The sequence below is a fragment of the Rutidosis leptorrhynchoides genome, chromosome 3 (assembly GCF_046630445.1).
Source record: "Rutidosis leptorrhynchoides isolate AG116_Rl617_1_P2 chromosome 3, CSIRO_AGI_Rlap_v1, whole genome shotgun sequence".
Taxonomy (NCBI): Eukaryota; Viridiplantae; Streptophyta; class Magnoliopsida; order Asterales; family Asteraceae; genus Rutidosis; species Rutidosis leptorrhynchoides.
Window position 1 is genome coordinate 200221861 of NC_092335.1, and position 7400 is coordinate 200229260.

Here is a 7400-nt window from a genome sequence, read left to right on the forward strand (position 1 = left end):
ATGGAAAATTTTGAAAACAAGGCTATGGAAACTCTTTTTGATATCCAAAATCAATTAAATCAATACTCTCAAACGGGTGTTGATGACAATTCGTTCGGTCAATCTTGGATCACAAATGACGAAACAATAACTGGTTGTGAAATCTGTGGAGATTATCACTCAACATGGGAATGTTATTATTACGTTCCTATTGAAAATTACGCACCCACGGAACCTGAATGAAATGATTATGAAGAATACAATTCAAATTGGGATTATTCCCAAGAATATTTCCAAACTCAACAACCAGTAGACGAGGAAAATTACGTGTCTGAAAATTTATTAGACAATATGAAAATCAAACTCAAAGAACTCAATGCTCAAAATGAACAAATGAGAGAGTTTGTAAACCGGCAAGCTGAAACTCTATCAGACTACACACCTGTTGATCTGAGGAGTATTGTGCAAGAAAATCTCATATCATCGAATTTTGATGAATTCGAGAGCTCCGAAATTACCAACTATCCCGATGATACTTTTTATTCAGTCTTACCAATTTCACAACATATCGACACATTAGCCTCTACCGACGAAATCATCGATCCATCAATGGATAAAGAAGAAGTAAGGGTAATAAATTGGTACTCTTGGGAATACGATAACGTTGAAAATTTTACCCCCAAGGCCAAACCGAACTTCACCATTCCACAACCTTCCAACCCAATATTCTCAATAGACGAGTCATCAACCGGAAATGAACTACGAGCTGTAATAGATAATGACACCTCGAATTTCACCCAATTGGGTAATAGAGGTGAAAACTTTGATCACGAGAATAAAAGGAAGGAAATATTAGGAATTGTCCACCCTATAGAAATAAGTATGACGGTGTATATCGATCCATTTGACCAAGAACCAGAAAAGAGACATATCCATTTACTAAAAGCTACAATTAAAAAAGAATTAAGTAGTGGCGATTGGGTGGTTCTAAACTTTAAAACCGTTGATATATTATATACCACTCGAGATGTAAATAACTGGCTCACTATTTTAATTCTTGGAACTTATTCTACTGACTTCACATGTCGTCAGCTAAGTGTGGGGAAGTTTAACCCCACTTAACGTTAAATTAGGGGTTCGGGTTAGTGCATAACTCGTTAATAAACATGCATAATAAATTAGGGCAAAAGACGTATTTTTAAAGATTAGCAAACAGTTCAGAAAAGCAACCGTTTTTGAAGAAAAATATGTGTGATAAAACATGAAGGAATGAACGATGAGGCGCGCCATCTATCATTCGACGAGCTTTGTAATTGCAAACTGGGTATTTTCAATCATTTTTCTACACTAATCACCCTCATGAATTTATAATTAGAGTCTGATTTCATGCAAATGAGGGCATTGCATGATCTCAAGTGTGGGGAAGGGTTATAAATTCTCTCGGATTTGCACTTAGTTTATTTGCCAAATTTTGTGAAAATTTTTTAAAAAAAAAATTTCAAATAAATGAATTCAAAATCATGTTTATACATATTTATGAACGATGAAAACTAGGTGTTAATACCGAAATTATCGTTACCTCGGAAATGACATAAATTGAGAAACACCCTAAAACGATTGAATTCATTTAAAATAGAATAAAGGAGAATAAAAAGGCAAAGAAAGAAACTAAGTGTGGGGAGAATGTACCAAGTTATTCAATTAAAAACTATCTATCACATGTTTCTGTAAAGTTTATTGCAAGTGCTTTTGTTTTGGACTAAATTAACTGTTTTACCCGATTTACTGTAATGAAAGATGGATCTACACGATGAATCAATTCCATTATTTAAAGGAAGTAAAGTCTTCCGAAAAAGAAACGCGCTTCTTGATTTAGGTCATGAAGTTGTCGTCCAGACCAGCTGTAGGTTGACGAAAAATCTAGAAAAGTCATCACTAAAATCAGCAGGAAATCCACGGACCTCAGCATAAAACAGGGTCGCCAGGTGGTCAGATTTATCCTAACCATGAGAAGGATTTATCTCGTACAATGGGGGGCACCGTGCAAATTAGCTTGATAAGACTAATGAATCAGATCCCCAGAAAAGATAATCTCCTTAAAGATTAAAAATCAGCTCTTAAGCCTGATATTACTCAATCCTTGAGATTGACCTTAAAGATTGAGAATTACAAACTCATGGAATTCAATGATATCTAAACTCGAGCTTGAACGAGAAAATATTTTGATCAAATTATAAACCGATTTGTTTTCTGAAAACCCATTTTCAATGCGTTCATTACCATTGAACGTAAAATCCTAGGAATTCACCTGGAATTCATTAGGTCACCTGAACCAAATCGGGTGTCAACCGTAAGAACGGTGGTTGCATAGCATGGTCGAAGACAGGACCTTGTGCCAGACCAAAAAATTATAAGGGTGAGCTTTACTATTGCTCCTACAAAGGATAGTAATTGCGTCCGACACGTTATAGACCATAATCAAAAGCATGTCACGGGACATTGCCTTAACAGTTGCTTGTTCATCGCTTTCCTTTACAACCGGACGGTAGTTTACCGAAAGGTAATATACGGAGCAAGTAAACTGGACGTGTTGCTTTCCTAATACAAGGTTAGCAAGTGGGTGACACAAAACCATAAGTTTTGAGCTAAAATTTTCAAATCTGAAACCCACAAAACCCACAAAAATATTTTGCAAACACCGATGAAGGGTTATTCCGGAAAACTTATCTAGGGTAAAAGCTAGATTGAATTTTCAAAAGATCAAATGTTTTCATAAAGATCCAATTTCCTTAAGGATCTACATTTTCATAGTCATGTGGGACTGTAAACCGCCTTTCAAATGTGCACTTTGCTTTGGAAACCGAAAGTAAATCGGCTATTTGATTGCAAGTGTCGTTGACCTAAACCCGAGGCAACTGTGGATGACACACCCACCTTTAACCATGGTTCTATCGTTACTATCATTGTTTATACCACCATATCAAAATCACTAATGTACAAAGTGTGATGAATAAAAAAGTAATTCATGTATGTTTTTATTTCAAGTTCTGTATTGCTTGAGGACAAGCAACGTTCAAGTGTGGGGATATTTGATAGTGCTCCAAATGAACATATATTTAGTAGCAATATCCTCCCAATATGTAAATTATTTAGTTATAATTGTCCTATTTTAAGTTGTAATCGTTTATATTAAATAAGTGCGAAGACAAAAGGCGAAAACGACGATTTGAAGACGCAAATGACCAAAAAGCTCAAATGTACAAGATACAATCCAAGTGGTTCAAATTATTGATGAAGAACGTCTAAAAAAGATAAGAGTACAAGTTACAAAACGCAAAGTACAAGATATTAAATTGTACGCAAGGACGTTCGAAAATCCGGAACCAGGACATGAGTCAACTATTAACGCCCGACGCAACGGACTAAAAATTACAAGTCTACTATGCACAAGAATATAATATAATATATAAATAATTATATTAATTATTTATATTTTATATTTATATATATAAAACGTCGGCAAAGAAGATCCAAAGGGATGTGAGCTGTATTCCATATCCCCGCGACTCGCGGAGTTCTCAGGCACAAAGTGCCGCGACTCGCGGAGCACAGAAATTTCAGAATCCCTATAAAAGGTCGCGAATTCTGACGAGTTTTATAAAATAATAATAATAATACTCCATAAGATAATAAATAAATAAATAAATATATATATATATAGTATAGATTAGTGTTATATTAGATTAGTTCGGGTTATGTAAAGGTTATTTTACGGGTTTTTGAAGTCGAAATTCTGTCCGTGTAACACTACGCGATAAATACTCAATGTAAGTTATGTTCTCCTTTTTAAATTAATGTCTCGTAACTAAGTTATTATTATGCTTATTCGAGCCGAAGTAATCATGATGTTGGGCTAATTACTAAAATTGGGTAATTGGACTTTGTACCATAATTGGGGTTTGGACAAAAGAACGACACTTGTGGAAATTAGACTATGAGCTATTAATGGGCTTTATATTTGTTTAACTAATTGATAGTTTGTTAATGTTAATATAAAGATTTACAATTGGGCGTCCCTATAAATTACCATATACACTCGATCGGACACGATGGGCGGGGTATTTATATGTACGAATAATCGTTCATTTAACCGGACACGGGAATGGATTAATAGCCACTAGAATAATTAAAACAGGGGTGAAATTATGTACAAAGGACACTTGGTATAATTGATAACAAAATATTAAAACCTTGGGTTACACTCAGTCGACATCCTGGTGTAATTATTAAACAAAGTATTAAAATCTTGTTACAGTTTAAATCCCCAATTAGTTGGAATATTTAACTTCGGGTATAAGGATAATTTGACGAGGGCACTTGCATTTTATATTTATGACCGATGGACTGTTATGGACAAAAACCAGACGGACATATTAAATAATCCAGGACAAAGGACAATTAACCCATGGGCATAAAACTAAAATCAACACGTCAACCATCATGGTTACGGAAGTTTAATTAAGCATAATATATTTTATTTCATTTTTTCTCGTACTTTTATTTATTGTCATTTTAATTATTGTTATTTATTTTATTGTTATTTAAATATCATCATTTACTATACGCTTCGCTTAAAATATAAATCGACAAACCGGTCATTAAACGGTAAACCCCCTTTTATATATTATTATATATAATTATATATATTTTGTACAAATATAGTTGTTTAAAAATATAGTGTGCAATAAGCCCGCTCCCTGTGGAACGAACCGGACTTACTAAAAACTATACTACTCTACGATTAGGTACACTGCCTATAGTGTTGTAGCAAGGTTTAGGTATATCCATTCTCTAAATAAATAATTAAAACTTGTGTAATTTGTAACGTATTTCGTAGTAAAATATAGTACTATCACGTACCCCTCCGCTACCACATCAAATATACATACTTGTAATCGAATAAATGTATATATAAATTTATTAGTTGTATACTTTTATATTAATAATTTATATGTTTCATATATTCATATTGGTATATAAAATATTAATTTTCGTTATGTTATATGCATTAAATATATTTTTAACATATATATATATATATATATATATATATATATATATATATATCATTTGTATGTTAATAATAATATGTATAATAAAACCCAAAATAATATTAATAAGGATTAAAAAAGATAGTAATTATAATACTTAATATTACTAATGAGATATTAATATTAATAATTATATTAATGATAACAGTAATGATATTAATAATTATACTTGTAAAATATTACTTTTTCTGTTAACAATAGTTATGTTACCGATTGTAGTAATTTACATAATAATACTCGTGATAATACAAATAATACTTATGTTGATATTAACAATTCTATTATTTATAAAAAGATACTTCCTTTATTATTTATGATAATAATAATAATTTGTATTACTTCTATAATGATAATATCTTTAACCATAATCTTAATGATGATATTGATTAATGATGATATTAATACCAAAATGGTAAGATTAATAATAATAATAATAATAATATTATTAATACTTTTAATAATTATATTGATAATGATTATAATACTTGTACCTATAATAATAATAAATATTATTATCACTAATAATAACAATAACGATAATATTACTAATTAATTTAATGACAATGATAATTATGTCATTAATAATAACGTTAATAATAATAATAATACCTATGTTATTAATTATAATAGTAATAATAATAATAATAATAATAATAATAGTGATATTACCTATAATTATGATATTACTAATAATAATTATAATACTAATTTTAATTACAATTCTAATATTAATCATGACAATAATAATAATACAATAATAATAATAATAAAAATAGTAATAATAATAATAATACTAATAAATAATAAATAAAAAGGAAACTACCTCATAAATCCTTCATAAAAAGAAATGACCCAAACCAGGCTCGAACCCGCAACCTCCCGTTCACCAAACATATCCCTAAACCAGCTGAACCATTCGACTTTTCTGATAAACTCCTATATTAATTATACTTATCCCAAAATGAATCTGTTTCCATAATTTAGTCGACCAGGATCACATAAGTACACAAATGTTTCACTAGACTTGAAATTTGAAAAAAAAAAAAAATTTATAATTAAAACAGAGCGAGTTGCCTGGGTAATTGATTTAACTGGAAACAAAATAAAATAAAAAAAAATAAAAAAAATATATCTGCTGTTCGTAAAAAGGATGAACAACTCAATAGTCAATTTTGATTTATAGATGTTTTTAGCTCATGACTATAACAGAAGATAGGTTATAAATCATTCATGGAATCTTTATGAATCGTTAATTTCAATTAATATAACCTCTAAAACTTTAATTTGATCGAAGAACACAAGTTTGACTTTTGAAATTTAAACTTTGACTCGTAAATTCGAAGTCGATATAAAGAATTGAAACCTGTGATTTTGCAGAAAGGTTGAGTAAAAGTTTCCTAACAAAACTGCATTCTTACTTTTTAAAATGGAAATTGAATTCGAGCTGTTGATTTAAAGTGACAGTGAGCAGAGGTACCGAAGCTGTTGTGGGAGGTTTTATGTTTTCAATTTCGAATTCTTTAATAATGGTTAGTGGTATTTGATAATGGAATTGACAAGTGGAATGATTTTTCCTAATATTAAAGAGCAATCGTTTGTTTGCAGAGGAGAATGGATCGAAAGAAAAAAAATGAGTTTCAAGGACAGAATACGAAAAAAAAATAAACATGTTGCTATCTCACAGTATATGATTTGTACCATTTAGATTCGAGCTGTAATAATCTAAACAAGAAACAACAAATTTACAACAGTGATAGCTACTAGAAAACAGAATTGAATCCAAAGAAAATCGTACGATTGATTTCTATATAAATATTATTAATATTTAATAATTATAATTATGTTAATAATAATAATCTAAATACAATAATAATTAATAATAATAATAATAATATTACAAATAAGAATAATTTTCACTAATACTACTAATAATTATAATAATAATAATTAATAATGATACTAATAATAATCAAATGATAATAATAATAATAATAATACTACTAATGTTAATGATCATATAATGTATTATTTTCTAATAATAATAATGATCATAATTATAATTATGAATATAAAATTCTAATATTAATAATAATAGAATTAATTTTATCATTTATAATAATATCAAATGCTACAGTGTAATAGCAAATATTGATATGATAGTATTAATAATAAAGCTAATAGAAATTTTAAATTAAAAGATAAGTTTAATAATCTTAATAATAATTACAGGAATAATAATAATAATATTATTAATGATACTCACAATAATGCTAATTAAGCTAGTATTAATGTTATTAGTAATGATGATAA